A 20100-nucleotide genomic window follows, 5' to 3' on the forward strand; every position below is an offset into this window, starting at 1 on the left:
ACTGCAGGGGGGGAATAGGAGGAGGACTGGACTTACTGCAGGGGGGAGTTGGAGGAGGACTGAAGTGACAGTAGGACACAGACAGACAAGCTCTCAAGCACACACACACCAAAGACATGGGGGGAACAGAGGAATAGATACAGTGTGGCAAACAAGTATTTAGTCAGCCACCAATTGTGCAAGTTCTCCCACTTAAAAAGATGAGAGAGGCCTGTAATTTTCATCATAGGTACACTTCAACTATGACAGACAAAATGAGAAAAAAATTCAGAAAATCACATTGTAGGATTTTTAATGAATTTATTTGCAAATTATGGTGGAAAATAAGTATTTGGTCACCTACAAACAAGCAAGATTTCTGGCTCTCACAGACCTGTAACTTCTTCTTTAAGAGGCTCCTCTGTCCTCCACTCGTTACCTGTATTAATGGCACCTGTTTGTTATTAGTTTATCTCCAGCCCAGTCTATTTCTCTAGTGAGCGGTCTTCTCTTCACAGGGCTGCTAGAGGGATCAGATGAGATGGACGGCTATGGGATCTGTATACACCAAGATGAAGACTACTCCGTGGTCAGGGAGGTGTACTCCACAGGGTTCGTTGAGAAAATGGATGCTGTGTGTGTGTGTTCAGGCTCTCAGACAGACCTGGGTACAGCTCACCCTGCTCTGTGCCGTCCTGGCCCTGTCTGTTTCTGTCATGGTAGCAGACCTGGGTACAGCTCACCCTGCTCTGTGCCGTCCTAGCCCTGTCTGTATCTGTCATGGTAGCAGACCTGGGTACAGCTCACCCTGCTCTGTGCCGTCCTGGCCCTGTCTGTATCTGTCATGGTAGCAGACCTGGGTACAGCTCACCCTGCTCTGTGCCGACCGGGCCACGGGCGTGACGGTACCTGTTCAACCACGGGATCCAGCTAGGCCTTAGGGAGGACTTCCTGGATATTAACACCTCCTACATGCTGGAGGGACAGGTGGCACATTCCTAATTGGCATACAGTGCCATCGGAAAGTATTCAGACCCCTTGACTTGTTCAACATTTTGTTACATTACAGCCTTATTCTAAAAAATATATATTTTAATTCATCAATCTACAAACAATACCCCATAATGACATCACAACACCCCATAATGACATCACAACACCGCATAATGACATCACAACACCCCATAATGACATCACAATACCCCATAATGACAAAGCAAAAACAGGTTTTTATACATTTCAGCAAATGTATTAGAAATAAAAAAACGAAATATTACATTTACATCAGTATTCAGACACTTTTTTCAGTACTTTGTTGAACCACCTTTGGCAGCGATTATAGCCTCGAGTCTTCTTGGGTATTACGCTACACCTGTATTTTGGGAGTTTCTCCCATTCTTCTCTGCAGATCCTCTCAAGCTCTGTCAGGGTGGATAGGGAGTGTCGCTGCACAGCTATTTTCAGGTCTCTCCAGAGATGTTCGATCTGGTTTAAGTCTGGGCTCTGGCTGGGCCACTCAAGGACATTCAGAGACTTGTCCCGAAGCCACTCCTGCGTTGTCTTGGCTGTGTGCTTAGGGTTGTTGTCCTGTTGGAAGGTGAACCTTCGCCCCAGTCTGAAGTCCTGAGCAGGTTTTCATCAAGGATCTCTCTGTACTTTGTTCCGTTCATCTTTCCCTCGATCCTGACTAGTCTCCCAGTCCCTGCCGCTGAAAAACATCCCCACAGCATGATGCTGCCACCACCAAGATTCCTCCAGACGTGTCAGTTGGCATTCAGGCCAAAGAGTTCAATCTTGGTTTCATCAGACCAGAGAATCTTCTTTCTCATGGCATGACAGTCTTTTTATTTATTTTTATCCCAGCCTCTGTCCCCGCAGGAGGCCTTTTTGTAGTTTGTCATTATAAATAAGAATTTGTTCTTAACTGACTTGTCTAGTTAAATAAAGGTTACATGAATAAAATTAAAATACATCGGTGCCTTTTGACAAACTCCAGGCGGGCTGTCATGTGCCTTTTACTGAGGAGTGGCTTGTGTCTGGCCTCTCTACCATAAAGGCCTGATTGGTGGAGTGCTGCAGAGATGGTTGTCCTTCTGGGAGGTTCTTTCATCTCCACAGAGGAACTCTGGAGCTCTGTCAGAGTGACCATTGGGTTGTTGGTCACCTCCCTGACCAAGGCCCTTTCCCCCCCGATGGCTCACTTTGGCCTGGCGGCCAGCTCTAGGAAGAGTCTTGGTGGTTCCAAACTTCTTTCATTTAAGAACGATGGAGGCCACTGTGTTCTTGGGGACCTTCAATGTTGCAGAAATGTTTTGGTACCCTTCCCCAGATCTGTGCCTCGACACAATCCTGTCTCTGAGCTCTTTGGACAATTCCTTTGACCTCATGGCTTTTTTTGCTCAGACATGCACTGTCAACTGTAGGACCTTATATAGACAGGTGTGTGCCTTTCCAAATCATGTCCAATCAATTGAATTTACCACAGGTGAACTCCAATCAAGTTGTAGAAACATCTCAAGGGATGATCAATGGAAACAGGATGTACCTCTAGTCTCATAGCAAAGAGTCTGAACACTTATGTAAATAAGGTATTTATATTTTTTCTTTTTAATACATTTGCACACAAAAAATCTAAACCTGTTTTCGTTTTGTCATTATGGTATGGAATGCGGTTTGGCTCTTTGTGTGTCAAAAAAGAAAAGTCAAATAACACTATTTGACGTGTCAAATAAGCTTGTTGACCAATCAGGACCTAAATGACTGCACGTCAGATAATAATTTAAAGCGTTCATACATTTTTTTTAACGTAGTTATTACACATTGATTACACTATCACCCGTATTTCATACGTCACAACGATTCATCGATATGTATGCTATGACGCTGGTAAAGTTGATGTCTTTATGCCCTGCCCCGATCTCTGTTAGGACAAGTGCTGGTCATAAAATCAGCTAGCTGGTGGATGCAATGTTCTTCTCCAAAAACATAGCTAACGACAGGCTGTTTCAGTAGCTATAGCTATCTAGCTAGGTGTCATTATCTAAAATACCCCTAATTTATAAGACGGTTCTCATTTGATTAATGGTGGCGGGATGCATCTATGTGAGGCTAGCTACAATAAGGATAAACCACAAATGGTGGAATTTGCGGTTAGCCTTCAAAATAAAAGTATTTAATTGACAGCGATGCAAATGATTACAAATATTGGAATTATGCCATAATTTAATAGATCGTGCTAAACGAGGTCGGAATGTTGTTATATAAAATCAACAAAATACAATAATTATTTAATTTCACAAATTCTGTTGAAATCACACTGGATGTATAATACTGTAACACTAGTGTAATTTAACAGCAAGGAGCAGGTCTCGAACCCTCGACCTTCGAGCCCGAAGTCCGGCGCGCTATCGACTGTGCCGCAAAAGCATGCTCGTGCGGAAGAGTCGATTTCCGCGCTTATAAACCCCAGGGTCGTTACAATACTTTAGAATTGCATTGGGGGCATCCCAATCTTGGCTCTCTCTAATTTTCTCCTTCTCTCTTTCTTTCTCTCGGAGGACCTGGGCCCTGGACCATGCGTCGGGACTGCCGCCCGTGGTGACTCCTTGCTGTCCCCAGTCCGCCTGGCCTTGCTGCTATTCCAGTTTCAGCTGTTCTGCCTGCGGTTATGGAACCGCCACCTGTCCCAGACCTGTTGTTTTTCAACTCTTAATGATCAGCTATGAAAGGCCAACTGAAAATTATTCATGATTATTATTTGACCATGCTTGTCACTTATGAACATTTTTGAACATCTTGGCATAGTTCTGTTATAATCTCCACCCGGCACAGCCAGAAGAGGACTGGCCACCCCTCATAGCCTGGTTCCTCTCTAGGTTTCCTCTCTAGGTTTCTCTAGGCCACCGTGCTTCTACACCTGCATTCTAGCTGTTTGGGGTTTTAGGCTGGGTTTCTGTACAGCACTTCGAGATATTATCTGATGTACGAAGGGCTATATAAAATAAAATTGATTGAAAAAATTGATTGATCCTTATGTAACAGTATAACTTTAAACCGTCCCCTCGCCCCGACACGGGCGCGAACCAGGGACCCTCTGCACACATCAACAACGGTTGCTCACGAAGCACGGTCGTTACCCATCGCTCCACAAAGGCCACGGCCCTTGCAAAGCAAGGGGCAACACTACTTAAGTCTCAGAGCAAGTGACGTAACTGATTGAAATGCTACTAGCGCGTACCCGCTAACTAGCTAGCCATTTCACATCCGTTACACTCACCCCCCTTTCAACCTCCTCCTTTTTCCGCAGCAACCAGTGATCCGGGTCAACAGCATCAATGTAACAGTATAACTTTAAACCGTCCCCTCGCCCCGACACGGGCGCGAACCAGGGACCCTCTGCACACATCAACAACGGTCGCCCACAAAGCACGGTCGTTACCCATCGCTCCACAAAGGCCACGGCCCTTGCAAAGCAAGGGGCAACACTACTTAAGTCTCAGAGCAAGTGACGTAACTGATTGAAATGCTACTAGCGCGTACCCGCTAACTAGCTAGCCATTTCACATCCGTTACACTTATGCCACTGTACAGCCTTACCTATGGATTGTAGATCAATGACACGGGGTTTCAGTCTACTCCGTGACACCCAGAGAACATTAGCGTGCGTCGTAGCTCTTATCGCGGGACTCTGAAACCACTGTGATTTGAGCCTCATGTAATTGTACCAGCCAACCTACTGTGTGTATTGAACACTGTTCCAGAGGAAATACGATACTGCGTGGATGTTTTGGAGTCTGAGAACTCTGAGGAGGACGTTGGGGGGAAAAAAGTGCCTGGGTACTGAGTAGACTGATACCCCATTTCATTGATCCCCAATCCTTAGGTAAAGCTGTACAGTGCAATATGAATGTCAACACACCCAATAGGCTGACTGGGCAGGTGATTTCAGTCACAGTCCCGCGATAAGAGCCACAACGCTAGTATTTGAATAAACTCTTCACAGTTGTGTGCTGTGGGTGTCACTGAGTAGACTGATAAACCCTTTTTCACTGCTCTACATTCCAACCTTGTTTAACATTATCTAGTCTAAATATGGCATGATTCCACCAATTGTAACCTTCTGAGTCACTTTCAAAGAGGGACTTTTATTTTGAAAGGGAACCGAAAATTCCACTATTGCTGCTAACCGGGTCCGGTCCAGTCTCACTAGCCAGATAAGGCTAGCTGGTTGCTTATAACGTTAGCTTTGGGTAACAGGGTTAAGTAGCTGGCTAGCTAGTTATTTTAATGAACTTAAGTTCAATTTCAATAGACGAACAACAAGTGGCTACCTAGCTAATACTTACTCACAAGGATTCCTAAATCATTGTTAAGAATAATGAAAATGACTGCAGTTTCAACTGATCATTGTTTTCAGGCAGGTTGTATTGGTGCTAGCTAGGTACCAAGCTAAAGCTAGCTACCCCAGAAGTTGATAAAAACATCTGTATCAAAGGCATTTGCCATTTGTTTTGGGGGGGGGGGGGGGGGTCTCCTGTTCGTTTGATCCTGAACTTATTTCAAATGCTCACAGGAACGTTTTCCCATTCGGTCGAACAAATAATGCCTTTATTACCGACGCAGTATTATAAACACATCGTTGTGGTCGTTGTATGCTCACTTCACCCTCAACTAACCTGTACCACCCCGCACACCAATAGCCTCGTTATTGTTATTTTATTGCGTTACTTTTTATAATTTTTTACTCTAGTTGGTAAATCTAACTTATCTTGAACTGCACTGTTGGTTAAGGTCTTGTAAGTAAGCATTTCACGGTAAGGGCGTCTACAGCTGTTATATTCGGCGCATGTAATAAAGTGTGATTTGATGTTTGAATGCAGACGTTTTGTACAGCTTTGACAGTGTTACTGATCGTAGTGGTGACGCTTGGTTTGCACATGCCAATTCAGCACACACGACATTCTATAATAGAATTGTGTTATTTGACGTGTCAAATTAAAATGTTATTTATCGCGTCAAATCGTGTTATTTGATGTGTATCTTTTTTTGACACGTGTAACAGATGTATAGGGTACTCTCCATGCGTTATGTTTTCTCAAAATAAATCACTTCGGCCAGTGGTCCCAGTTGAGCATCATTTATTTCCGTTGTTAAATGGGAAACAGCACGTTAGTTGTGCAGGGCTTAACAGTATTGATGGCTGTCGATGACAAAATCTGTAGCATGAAGACAACTGTGTTAGCCGTGGCTTATGTGACCATGACATCGGTGTATGCTAGCTAACACACTTATTTACAGCAATCATATGCCAAAGCACATCCCAGAAAGCCCCTCAATCCCTAACAGGTACCATACACCCGCACATGTATTAAATCAGTAACGTACAGCAAACTTGTACACATTGTAAAATAGTAAACAGTATTCCGAACGTGACCTACCCCTTGCATCACATTTTCCTACTGGGAAGACCTGACGTTCGCGATCTCCCCCTATCTGCAAGTGGGGCCAATCACAACACACCTTATTGTCATCAGAGTTGAACTAACCAATAAGAATGCTTGAACATTAAATACACATTTCTTTAGAGGCAAGTGGAAACATAATCAACCCTGTTACACACGCAAAGACCCAAACGCGTTCCATATTATGGGGTATTGTGTGTGTGGTTTGAATATTTTTATTTATTTAAACCAGTTTAGAATAACACCAACGGAACAAAATGTGGTAAAAGTAAAGGGGAGTTGAATACTTTCCGAATGCAGTGTATGTACATACCATGAAAACATACTATTTTTAATAGTGTGCTAACATCTCTCATCTGCCACACAGCGCAAGCTCACCATAGAAGCAGTAACCACATTAAAACAGATGAGTAGTCTGTTACTGTTATGGCACTATACACGGTTCAATACATGGCAAAATGGATAGTGGTATATATTACACATACAGGCTAGTGGATTGCCCATACTGGTGTCTGTCCCCTCCTGTCACAGAAGCAGTGATCACTTCCTAAGACACTTATCTATGCAGTAGCGGAGCCCGGGGACACACCAGGTTGGAGGTAGAGATACTACGTCAATTAGACACAGGAGGTTACAGAGGTAGAGGATCCTACATCAACTAGACAGGAAGTTACAGAGGTAGAGGATCCTACATCAACTAGACACAGGAGGTTACAGAGATAGAGGATCCTACATCAACTAGACACAGGAGGTTACAGAGGTAGAGGATACTACATAAACTAGACACAGGAGGTTACAGAGGTAGAGGATACTACATCAACTAGACACAGGAGGTTACAGAGGTAGAGGCTCCTACATCAACTAGACACAGGAGGTTACAGAGGTAGAGGATCCTACATCAACTAGATAGGAGGTTACAGAGGTAGAGGATACTACATAAACTAGACACAGGAGGTTACAGAGGTAGAGGATACTACATCAACTAGACACAGGAGGTTACAGAGGTAGAGGCTCCTACATCAACTAGACACAGGAGGTTACAGAGGTAGAGGATCCTACATCAACTAGATAGGAGGTTACAGAGGTAGAGGATACTAGATCAACTAGACACAGGAGGTTACAGAGGTAGAGGATCCTACATCAGCTAGACACAGGAGGTTACAGAGGTAGAGGATCCTACATCTACTAGACACAGGAGGTTACAGAGGTAGAGGATCCTACATCTACTAGACACAGGAGGTTACAGAGGTAGAGGATCCTACATCTACTAGACAGGAGGTTACAGAGGTAGAGGATCCTACATCAACTAGATAGGAGGTTACAGAGGTAGAGGATCCTACATCAACTAGACACAGGAGGTTACAGAGATAGAGGATCCTACATCAACTAGACACAGGAGGTTACAGAGGTAGAGGATCCTACATCAACTAGACACAGGAGGTTACAGAGGTAGAGGATCCTACATCAATTAGACAGGAGATTACAGAGGTAGAGGATCCTAAATCAACTAGACACAGGAGGTTACAGAGGTAGAGGATCCTACGTCTACTAGACATAGGAGGTTACAGAGGTAGAGGATCCTACATCAACTAGACACAGGAGGTTACAGAGGTAGAGGATCCTACGTCTACTAGACATAGGAGGTTACAGAGGTAGAGGATCCTACATCAACTAGATAGGAGGTTACAGAGGTAGAGGATACTACATCAACTAGACACAGGAGGTTACAGAGGTAGAGGATCCTACATCAACTAGACAGGAAGTTACAGAGGTAGAGGATCCTACATCAACTAGACAGGAGGTTACAGAGGTAGAGGATACTACATCAACTAGACACAGGAGGTTACAGAGGTAGAGGCTCCTACATCAACTAGACACAGGAGGTTACAGAGGTAGAGGATCCTACATCAACTAGATAGGAGGTTACAGAGGTAGAGGATACTAGATCAACTAGACACAGGAGGTTACAGAGGTAGAGGATCCTACATCCACTAGACAGGAGGTTACAGAGGTAGAGGATCCTACATCAACTAGATAGGAGGTTACAGAGGTAGAGGATACTAGATCAACTAGACATAGGAGGTTACAGAGGTAGAGGATCCTACATCAACTAGACACAGGAGGTTACAGAGGTAGAGGCTCCTACATCAACTAGACACAGGAGGTTACAGAGATAGAGGATCCTACATCAACTAGATACAGGAGGTTACAGAGGTAGAGGCTCCTACATCAACTAGACACAGGAGGTTACAGAGGTAGAGGATCCTACATCTACTAGACACAGGAGGTTACAGAGGTAGAGGATCCTACATCTACTAGACACAGGAGGTTACAGAGGTAGAGGATCCTACATCAACTAGGATCCTACGTCAGCCTTCGTCTCTACTGCAAGCTGCTCCTGCAAGCTGCTCCCGCTCTAGTGCTCTCTGATTGGTAGCAGTGTAAGGGTTAGTTGTTGGATAATGCCTGTTACATCTGGTGTGTTTGCTGCCCCCTACCTTGTCCAACTGTCCTCGGTACATTTTTTGTTCCCTCTAATCAGGACAATAAAGTTGTAATGTATATTCATGGCTGGCTGTGAGGTGGCAGCTTACTACTGGTCTGGCCACTTGTCTGTCTGCATTGTTTTTGTACAGAGGAAATGAGAGTACACCCCCCCCCCCCCCCCCCCCCCCACACACACACACACCTCCATAGAATAGAGGTGCAGAAACACTGCAGTGATTCATTCTGCTTGCATCCCAAATGGCAACCTATTTCCCAATAGTGTGCACTTCTTTTGACCAGGACTCTGGTCTAAAGTAGTGCACTATACAGGAAATAGGATGTCATTTGTGGACGTAGGCCCTATGTTCTTAAATATTCCTCTTCTCGGTCCTGTCCTAGTTCTGCTGCTCTCAACCCCCCCCCCCCCCCCCCTCGGCAGGCTGTATCAGGCTAACTAACTAGCTAACTTAGAAAAACAGTATCACTAGCTCTTTATGTTGATCCCTGTGTTATGTGCTAGGGAGCGGCGGTGTTTACACAGACAGAGGCCCTCGCTTCAGCATTTGCTTCCTTTACAAAAACCAATGAATAGAGATTGAATGTAGAATTTTTAAAAAAGCCTGCATCCTGCAGTTATCTGACAAAGAACACTAATCCATCTAGCAGGAGTACAGTGGGTCTGTTAGCTGTATCCATCTAGCAGGAGTACGGTGGGTCTGTTAGCTGTGTCCATCTAGCAGGAGTACAGGGGATCTGTTAGCTGTGTCCATCTAGCAGGCGTACAGTGGATCTGTTAGCTGTGTCCATCTAGCAGGAGTACGGTGGGGTCTGTTAGCTGTGTCCATCTAGCAGGAGTACGGTGGGGTCTGTTAGCTGTGTCCATCTAGCAGGAGTACAGTGGGTCTGTTAGCTGTGTCCATCTAGCAGGAGTACAGGGGGTCTGTTAGCTGTGTCCATCTAGCAGGAGTACAGTGGGTCTGTTAACTGTGTCCATCTAGCAGGAGTACAGTGGGTCTGTTAGCTGTGTCCATCTAGCAGGAGTACAGGGGGTCTGTTAGCTGTGTCCATCTAGCAGGAGTACAGTGGGTCTGTTAGCTGTGTCCATCTAGCAGGAGTACAGTGGGTCTGTTAGCTGTGTCCATCTAGCAGGAGTACAGTGGGTCTGTTAACTGTGTCCATCTAGCAGGAGTACAGTGGGTCTGTTAGCTGTGTCCATCTAGCAGGAGTACAGGGGGTCTGTTAGCTGTGTCCATCTAGCAGGCGTACAGTGGGTCTGTTAGCTGTGTCCATCTAGCAGGCGTACGGTGGGGTCTGTTAGCTGTGTCCATCTAGCAGGAGTACAGGGGGTCTGTTAGCTGTGTCCATCTAGCAGGAGTACAGGGGATCTGTTAGCTGTGTCCATCTAGCAGGAGTACGGTGGGGTCTGTTAACTGTGTCCATCTAGCAGGAGTACAGGGGATCTGTTAGCTGTGTCCATCTAGCAGGAAAACGGTGGGGTCTGTTAGCTGTGTCCATCTAGCAGGAGTACAGGGGGTCTGTTAGCTGTGTCCATCTAGCAGGAGTACGGTGGGTCTGTTAGCTGTGTCCATCTAGCAGGAGTACAGGGGGTCTGTTAGCTGTGTCCATCTAGCAGGAGTACAGGGGGTCTGTTAGCTGTGTCCATCTAGCAGGAGTACGGTGGGTCTGTTAGCTGTGTCCATCTAGCAGGAGTACAGGGGATCTGTTAGCTGTGTCCATCTAGCAGGAGTACAGGGGATCTGTTAGCTGTGTCCATCTAGTAGGAGTACAGGGGATCTGTTAGCTGTGTCCATCTAGCAGGAGTACAGGGGGTCTGTTAGCTGTGTCCATCTAGTAGGAGTACAGGGGATCTGTTAGCTGTGTCCATCTAGCAGGAGTACAGTGGGTTCTGTTAGCTGTGTCCATCTAGTAGGAGTACAGTGGTTCTGTTAGCTGTGTCCATCTAGCAGGAGTACGGTGGGGTCTGTTAGCTGTGTCCATCTAGTAGGAGTACAGTGGTTCTGTTAGCTGTGTCCATCTAGCAGGAGTACAGTGGGTCTGTTAGCTGTGTCCATCTAGTAGGAGTACAGGGGTTCTGTTAACTGTGTCCATCTAGCAGGCGTACGGTGGGGTCTGTTAGCTGTGTCCATCTAGCAGGAGTACAGTGGATCTGTTAGCTGTGTCCATCTAGCAGGAGTACGGTGGGGTCTGTTAGCTGTGTCCATCTAGCAGGAGTACGGTGGATCTGTTAGCTGTGTCCATCTAGCAGGAGTACAGTGGATCTGTTAGCTGTGTCCATCTAGCAGGAGTACGGTGGGGTCTGTTTGCTGTGTCCATCTAGCAGGCGTACAGTGGGTCTGTTAACTGTGTCCATCTAGCAGGCGTACAGTGGGTCTGTTAACTGTGTCCATCTAGCAGGCGTACAGTGGGTCTGTTAACTGTGTCCATCTAGCAGGCGTACAGTGGGTCTGTTAACTGTGTCCATCTAGCAGGCGTACAGTGGGTCTGTTAACTGTGTCCATCTAGCAGGAGTACGGTGGGTCTGTTAGCTGTGTCCATCTAGCAGGAGTACAGTGGATCTGTTAGCTGTGTCCATCTAGCAGGAGTACGGTGGGTCTGTTAGCTGTGTCCATCTAGTAGGAGTACAGGGGTTCTGTTAACTGTGTCCATCTAGCAGGAGTACAGTGGGTCTGTTAACTGTGTCCATCTAGCAGGAGTACGGTGGGTCTGTTAACTGTGTCCATCTAGCAGGAGTACAGTGGGTCTGTTAACTGTGTCCATCTAGCAGGAGTACGGTGGGTCTGTTAGCTGTGTCCATCTAGCAGGAGTACAGTGGATCTGTTAGCTGTGTCCATCTAGCAGGAGTACAGGGGGTCTGTTAGCTGTGTCCATCTAGCAGGAGTACAGTGGATCTGTTAGCTGTGTCCATCTAGCAGGAGTACAGTGGGTCTGTTAGCTGTGTCCATCTAGCAGGAGTACAGTGGATCTGTTAGCTGTGTCCATCTAGCAGGAGTACGGTGGGTCTGTTAGCTGTGTCCATCTAGTAGGAGTACAGGGGTTCTGTTAACTGTGTCCATCTAGCAGGAGTACAGTGGGTCTGTTAACTGTGTCCATCTAGCAGGAGTACGGTGGGTCTGTTAACTGTGTCCATCTAGCAGGAGTACAGTGGGTCTGTTAACTGTGTCCATCTAGCAGGAGTACGGTGGGTCTGTTAGCTGTGTCCATCTAGCAGGAGTACAGTGGATCTGTTAGCTGTGTCCATCTAGCAGGAGTACAGGGGGTCTGTTAGCTGTGTCCATCTAGCAGGAGTACAGTGGATCTGTTAGCTGTGTCCATCTAGCAGGAGTACAGGGGATCTGTTAGCTGTGTCCATCTAGCAGGAGTACAGGGGGTCTGTTAGCTGTGTCCATCTAGCAGGAGTACAGGGGGTCTGTTAGCTGTGTCCATCTAGCAGGAGTACGGTGGATCTGTTAGCTGTGTCCATCTAGCAGGAGTACAGTGGATCTGTTAGCTGTGTCCATCTAGCAGGAGTACAGGGGTTCTGTTAGCTGTGTCCATCTAGCAGGAGTACAGGGGGTCTGTTAGCTGTGTCCATCTAGCAGGAGTACAGTGGATCTGTTAGCTGTGTCCATCTAGCAGGAGTACAGGGGGTCTGTTAGCTGTGTCCATCTAGCAGGAGTACAGGGGGTCTGTTAGCTGTGTCCATCTAGCAGGAGTACAGGGGATCTGTTAGCTGTGTCCATCTAGCAGGAGTACAGTGGATCTGTTAGCTGTGTCCATCTAGCAGGCGTACAGGGGGTCTGTTAGCTGTGTCCATCTAGCAGGCGTACGGTGGGGTCTGTTAGCTGTGTCCATCTAGCAGGCGTACGGTGGGGTCTGTTAGCTGTGTCCATCTAGCAGGAGTACGGTGGGGTCTGTTAGCTGTGTCCATCTAGCAGGCGTACGGTGGGGTCTGTTAGCTGTGTCCATCTAGCAGGAGTACGGTGGGTCTGTTAGCTGTGTCCATCTAGCAGGAGTACAGGGGGTCTGTTAGCTGTGTCCATCTAGCAGGAGTACGGTGGGTCTGTTAGCTGTGTCCATCTAGCAGGAGTACAGGGGGTCTGTTAGCTGTGTCCATCTAGCAGGAGTACAGGGGGTCTGTTAGCTGTGTCCATCTAGCAGGCGTACGGTGGGGTCTGTTAGCTGTGTCCATCTAGCAGGCGTACGGTGGGGTCTGTTAGCTGTGTCCATCTAGCAGGAGTACGGTGGGGTCTGTTAGCTGTGTCCATCTAGCAGGCGTACGGTGGGGTCTGTTAGCTGTGTCCATCTAGCAGGCGTACGGTGGGGTCTGTTAGCTGTGTCCATCTAGCAGGCGTACAGGGGTTCTGTTAGCTGTGTCCATCTAGCAGGAGTACAGTGGATCTGTTAGCTGTGTCCATCTAGCAGGAGTACAGGGGGTCTGTTAGCTGTGTCGATCTAGCAGGAGTACAGGGGATCTGTTAGCTGTGTCCATCTAGCAGGCGTACAGGGGGTCTGTTAACTGTGTCCATCTAGCAGGAGTACAGTGGATCTGTTAGCTGTGTCCATCTAGCAGGAGTACGGTGGGTCTGTTAGCTGTGTCCATCTAGCAGGAGTACAGGGGGTCTGTTAACTGTGTCCATCTAGCAGGAGTACAGTGGGTCTGTTAGCTGTGTCCATCTAGCAGGAGTACAGTGGGTCTGTTAACTGTGTCCATCTAGCAGGAGTACAGTGGGTCTGTTAGCTGTGTCCATCTAGCAGGAGTACAGGGGGTCTGTTAGCTGTGTCCATCTAGCAGGAGTACAGTGGGTCTGTTAACTGTGTCCATCTAGCAGGCGTACGGTGGGTCTGTTAACTGTGTCCATCTAGCAGGCGTACAGTGGGTCTGTTAACTGTGTCCATCTAGCAGGAGTACGGTGGGGTCTGTTAACTGTGTCCATCTAGCAGGCGTACAGGGGATCTGTTAGCTGTGTCCATCTAGCAGGCATACAGTGGGTCTGTTAGCTGTGTCCATCTAGCAGGAGTACAGTGGGTCTGTTAACTGTGTCCATCTAGCAGGAGTACAGTGGGTCTGTTAGCTGTGTCCATCTAGCAGGAGTACAGGGGGTCTGTTAGCTGTGTCCATCTAGCAGGAGTACAGTGGGTCTGTTAGCTGTGTCCATCTAGCAGGAGTACAGTGGGTCTGTTAGCTGTGTCCATCTAGCAGGAGTACAGTGGGTCTGTTAGCTGTGTCCATCTAGCAGGAGTACGGTGGGGTCTGTTAGCTGTGTCCATCTAGCAGGAGTACAGTGGGTCTGTTAGCTGTGTCCATCTAGCAGGAGTACAGGGGTTCTGTTAGCTGTGTCCATCTAGCAGGAGTACAGGGGACCTGTTAGCTGTGTCCATCTAGCAGGAGTACAGTGGGTCTGTTAGCCGTGTCCATCTAGCAGGAGTACAGGGGGTCTGTTAGCTGTGTCCATCTAGCAGGCGTACAGGGGGTCTGTTAGCTGTGTCCATCTAGCAGGAGTACAGGGGGTCTGTTAGCTGTGTCGATCTAGCAGGAGTACAGGGGATCTGTTAGCTGTGTCCATCTAGCAGGCGTACAGGGGGTCTGTTAACTGTGTCCATCTAGCAGGAGTACAGTGGATCTGTTAGCTGTGTCCATCTAGCAGGAGTACGGTGGGTCTGTTAGCTGTGTCCATCTAGCAGGAGTACAGGGGGTCTGTTAACTGTGTCCATCTAGCAGGAGTACAGTGGATCTGTTAGCTGTGTCCATCTAGCAGGAGTACAGTGGATCTGTTAGCTGTGTCCATCTAGCAGGAGTACAGGGGGTCTGTTAACTGTGTCCATCTAGCAGGCGTACAGGGGATCTGTTAGCTGTGTCCATCTAGCAGGAGTACAGGGGTTCTGTTAGCTGTGTCCATCTAGCAGGAGTACAGGGGGTCTGTTAGCTGTGTCCATCTAGCAGGAGTACAGTGGGTCTGTTAGCTGTGTCCATCTAGCAGGAGTACAGTGGGTCTGTTAACTGTGTCCATCTAGCAGGAGTACAGTGGGTCTGTTAGCTGTGTCCATCTAGCAGGAGTACAGGGGGTCTGTTAGCTGTGTCCATCTAGCAGGAGTACAGTGGGTCTGTTAACTGTGTCCATCTAGCAGGCGTACGGTGGGTCTGTTAACTGTGTCCATCTAGCAGGCGTACAGTGGGTCTGTTAACTGTGTCCATCTAGCAGGAGTACGGTGGGGTCTGTTAACTGTGTCCATCTAGCAGGCGTACAGGGGATCTGTTAGCTGTGTCCATCTAGCAGGCATACAGTGGGTCTGTTAGCTGTGTCCATCTAGCAGGAGTACAGTGGGTCTGTTAACTGTGTCCATCTAGCAGGAGTACAGTGGGTCTGTTAGCTGTGTCCATCTAGCAGGAGTACAGGGGGTCTGTTAGCTGTGTCCATCTAGCAGGAGTACAGTGGGTCTGTTAGCTGTGTCCATCTAGCAGGAGTACAGTGGGTCTGTTAGCTGTGTCCATCTAGCAGGAGTACAGTGGGTCTGTTAGCTGTGTCCATCTAGCAGGAGTACGGTGGGGTCTGTTAGCTGTGTCCATCTAGCAGGAGTACAGTGGGTCTGTTAGCTGTGTCCATCTAGCAGGAGTACAGGGGTTCTGTTAGCTGTGTCCATCTAGCAGGAGTACAGGGGACCTGTTAGCTGTGTCCATCTAGCAGGAGTACAGTGGGTCTGTTAGCCGTGTCCATCTAGCAGGAGTACAGGGGGTCTGTTAGCTGTGTCCATCTAGCAGGCGTACAGTGGGTCTGTTAGCTGTGTCCATCTAGCAGGAGTACAGGGGGTCTGTTAGCTGTGTCCATCTAGCAGGAGTACAGGGGTTCTGTTAGCTGTGTCCATCTAGCAGGAGTACAGGGGTTCTGTTAGCCGTGTCCATCTAGCAGGAGTACAGGGGTTCTGTTAGCCGTGTCCATCTAGCAGGAGTACGGTGGGGTCTGTTAACTGTGTCCATCTAGCAGGAGTACAGTGGGTCTGTTAGCTGTGTCCATCTAGCAGGAGTACAGTGGGTCTGTTAGCTGTGTCCATCTAGCAGGAGTACAGTGGGTCTGTTAGCTGTGTCCATCTAGCAGGAGTACGGTGGGTCTGTTAACTGTGTCCATCTAGCAGGAGTACAGGGGTTCTGTTAGCTGTGTCCATCTAGCAGGAGTACAGGGGGTCTGTTAGCTGTGTCCATCTAGCAGGAGTACAGTGGGTCTGTTAGCTGTGTCCATCTAGCAGGAGTACGGTGGGGTCTGTTAACTGTGTCCATCTAGCAGGAGTACAGTGGGTCTGTTAGCTGTGTCCATCTAGCAGGAGTACAGGGGGTCTGTTAGCTGTATCCATCTAGCAGGAGTACAGTGGGTCTGTTAGCTGTGTCCATCTAGCAGGAGTACAGGGGGTCTGTTAGCTGTGTCCATCTAGCAGGAGTACAGGGGGTCTGTTAGCCGTGTCCATCTAGCAGGAGTACGGTGGGGTCTGTTAACTGTGTCCATCTAGCAGGAGTACAGTGGGTCTGTTAGCTGTGTCCATCTAGCAGGAGTACAGGGGTTCTGTTAGCTGTGTCCATCTAGCAGGAGTAGAGGGGGTCTGTTAACTGTGTCCATCTAGCAGGAGTACGGTGGGTCTGTCAGCTGTGTCCATCTAGCAGGAGTACGGTGGGGTCTGTTAACTGTGTCCATCTAGCAGGAGTACAGTGGGTCTGTTAGCTGTGTCCATCTAGCAGGAGTACAGTGGGTCTGTTAGCTGTGTCCATCTAGCAGGAGTACGGGGGGTCTGTTAACTGTGTCCATCTAGCAGGAGTACAGGGGGTCTGTTAGCTGTGTCCATCTAGCAGGCGTACAGTGGGTCTGTTAGCTGTGTCCATCTAGCAGGAGTACGGGGGGTCTGTTAACTGTGTCCATCTAGCAGGCGTACAGTGGGTCTGTTAGCTGTGTCCATCTAGCAGGAGTACAGGGGGTCTGTTAGCTGTGTCCATCTAGCAGGAGTACAGGGGTTCTGTTAGCTGTGTCCATCTAGCAGGAGTACAGTAGGTCTGTTAGCTGTGTCCATCTAGCAGGAGTACAGTAGGTCTGTTAAACAGTGGAAGCATCCCAAACAGCACCCTAATCCCTCTGGGGTCTGGTCCAAAGTAGTGCACCCTATTCTCTATGGGGTCTGGTCCAAAGTAGTGCACCCTATTCTCTATGGGGTCTGGTCCAAAGTAGTGCACCCTATTCTCTATGGGGTCTGGTCCAAAGTAGTGCACCCTATTCTCTATGGGGTCTGGTCCAAAGTAGTGCACCCTATTCTCTATGGGGTCTGGTCCAAAGTAGTGCACCCTATTCTCTATGGGGTCTGGTCCAAAGTAGTGCACCCTATTCCCTCTGGGCCCAGGTCCAAAGTAGTGCACCCTATTCTCTATGGGGTCTGGTCCAAAGTAGTGCACCCTATTCTCTATGGGGTCTGGTCCAAAGTAGTGCACCCTATTCTTTATGGGGTCTGGTCCAAAGTAGTGCACCCTATTCTCTATGGGCCCTGGTCTAAAGTAGTCCACCCTATTCTCTATGGGGTCTGGTCCAAAGTAGTGCACCCTATTATCTATGGGGTCTGGTCCAAAGTAGTGCACCCTATTCTCTATGGGGTCTGGTCCAAAGTAGTGCACCCTATTCTCTATGGGGTCTGGTCCAAAGTAGTCCCCCCTATTCTTTATGGGGTCTGGTCCAAAGTAGTGCACCCTATTCTCTATGGGGTCTGGTCCAAACTTGTGCACCCTATTCTCTATGGGGTCTGGTCCAAAGTAGTGCACCCTATTCTCTATGGGGTCTGGTCCAAAGTAGTGCACCCTATTCTCTATGGGGTCTGGTCCAAAGTAGTCCCCCCTATTCCCTCTGGGCCCTGGTCAAAAGTAGTGCACCCTAAAAGGGTGATAGGGTGCCGTTTGGAACGTATCTGAGATCATATTTGATCATATTACTCCAGTGCTAGCCTCCCATACACTGGCTTCCTGTTAAGGCAAGAGCTGATTTTAAGGTTTTACTGTTAACCTACAAAGCGTTACATGGGCTTGATCCTACCTATCTTTCCGAGTTGGTCCTGCCGTACATACCAATACGTACGCTACGGTCACAAGACGCAGGCCTCCTAATTGTCCCTGGAATTTCTAAGCAAACAGCTGGAGGCAGGGCTTTCTCCTATAGATCTCCATTTTTATGGAATGGTCTGCCTAACCATGTGAGAGACGCAGACTCGGTCTCAACCTTTAAGTCTTTATTGAAGACTCATCTCTTCAGTAGGTCCTATGATTGAGTGTAGTCTGGCCCAGGAGTGTGAAGGTGAACGGAAAGGCTCTGGAGCAACGAACCGCCCTTGCTGTCTCTGCCTGGCCGGTTCCCCTCTCTCCACTGGGATTCTCTGCCTCTAACCCTATTACAGGGGCTGAGTCACTGGCTTACTGGCGCTCTTTCATGCCGTCCCTAGGAGGGGTGCGTCACTTGAGTGGGTTGAGTTACTGACGTGAACTTCCTGTCTGGGTTGGCGCCCCCCCTTGGTTTGTGCCGTGGTGGAGATCTTTGTGGGCTGTACTCGGCCTTGTCTCAGGATTGTAAGTTGGTGGTTGAAGATATCCCTCTAGTGGTGCGGTGGCTGTGCTTTGGCAAGGTGGGTGGGGTTATATCCTTCCTGTTTGGCCCTGTCTGGGGGTATCATCGGATGGGGCCACAGTGTCTCCTGACCCCTCCTGTCTCAGCCTCCAGTATTTATGCTGCAGTAGTTTATGTGTCGAGGGGCTAGGGTCAGTTGGTTATATCTGGAGTACTTCTCCTGTCTTATCCGGTGTCCTGTGTGAATTTAAGTATGCTCTCTCTAATTCTCTCTTTCTTTCTCTCTCTCGGAGGACCTGAGCCCTAGGACCATGCCTCAGGATGACCTGACATGATGACTCCTTGCTGTCCCCAGTCCACCTGGCCGTGCTGCTGCTCCAGTTTCAACTGTTCTGCCTGCGGCTATGGAACCCTGACCTGTTCACCGGACGTGCTACCTGTCCCAGACCTGCTGTTTTCAACTCTCTAGAGACCGCAGGAGCGGTAGAGATACTCTTAATGATCGGCTATGAAAAGCCAACTGACATTTACTCCTGAGGTGCTGCACCCTCGACAACTACTGTGATTATTATTATTTGACCATGCTGGTCATTTATGAACATTTGAACATTTTGGCCATGTTCTGTTATAATCTCCACCCGGCACAGCCAGAAGAGGACTGGCCACCCCTCATAGCCTGGTTCCTCTCTAGGTTTCGTCCTAGGTTCTGGCCTTTCTAGGGAGTTTTTCCTAGCCACCGTGCTTCTACACCTGCATTGCTTGCTGTTTGGGGTTTTAGGCTGGGTTTCTGTACAGCACTTTGAGATATCAGCTGATGTACGAAGGGCTATATAAATACATTTGATTTGGTCTGCTGCTGTGTGTACAGGGTGTGGCTTGCTGGGGCAACTTCACCTGGGTCTTTGTGTTGACTCCTACGATGACAGGGAGAAGCAGGGGTTAATATGTCATAGACCCTCATCGTTCCAGAATGTGCTGATAATGGCAGCCATTTTGGGAAATTAGTTCTATGTAATTCTATGGAACTGAAGTGAATGGAGTAATCCTCCTGGATTACAGAGAGAGGCCCGGGCTGGGGTTGAGGCCTTTTCCTTGAGAGCAGTGTTTCTAGGTGTAGTAAGTTACAGAGAGAGGCCCAGGCTGGGGTTGAGGCCTTTCCTTTAGAGCAGAGTTTCTAGGTGTAGTAAGTTACTGAGATGTGACTATTATGACACACGATATGCATGTTTTCATTCAGTGTACGAGTGAAGGATCTACAGTGCTTGTTGTTCACGTGCTAACTGTTTCATTTTGGGGATTGTGAAACGGGTGTTCGGTCTCTCCGTCTCGCGAACAGCCCCAAAAAACGGGGCCGTTGCTACAGGAAACTCACAGGAAGGTGAGGACAGACTGAGATTATCTAATTTTATAAAGTCATGTTTGCATCAAATACTTTACTCCTTGAAAGTTGTGTATTCATTGTACACTATATATACACACAAGTATGTGGACACCCCTTCAAATTAGTGGATTCGGCTATTTCAGCCACACCGGTTGCTGACAGGTGTATAAATTCGAGCACACAGCCATGCAATCTCCATTGACAAACATTCTCA

This window comes from Salvelinus fontinalis, chromosome 16, assembly GCF_029448725.1.
Source record: "Salvelinus fontinalis isolate EN_2023a chromosome 16, ASM2944872v1, whole genome shotgun sequence".
Lineage (NCBI taxonomy): Eukaryota > Metazoa > Chordata > Actinopteri > Salmoniformes > Salmonidae > Salvelinus > Salvelinus fontinalis.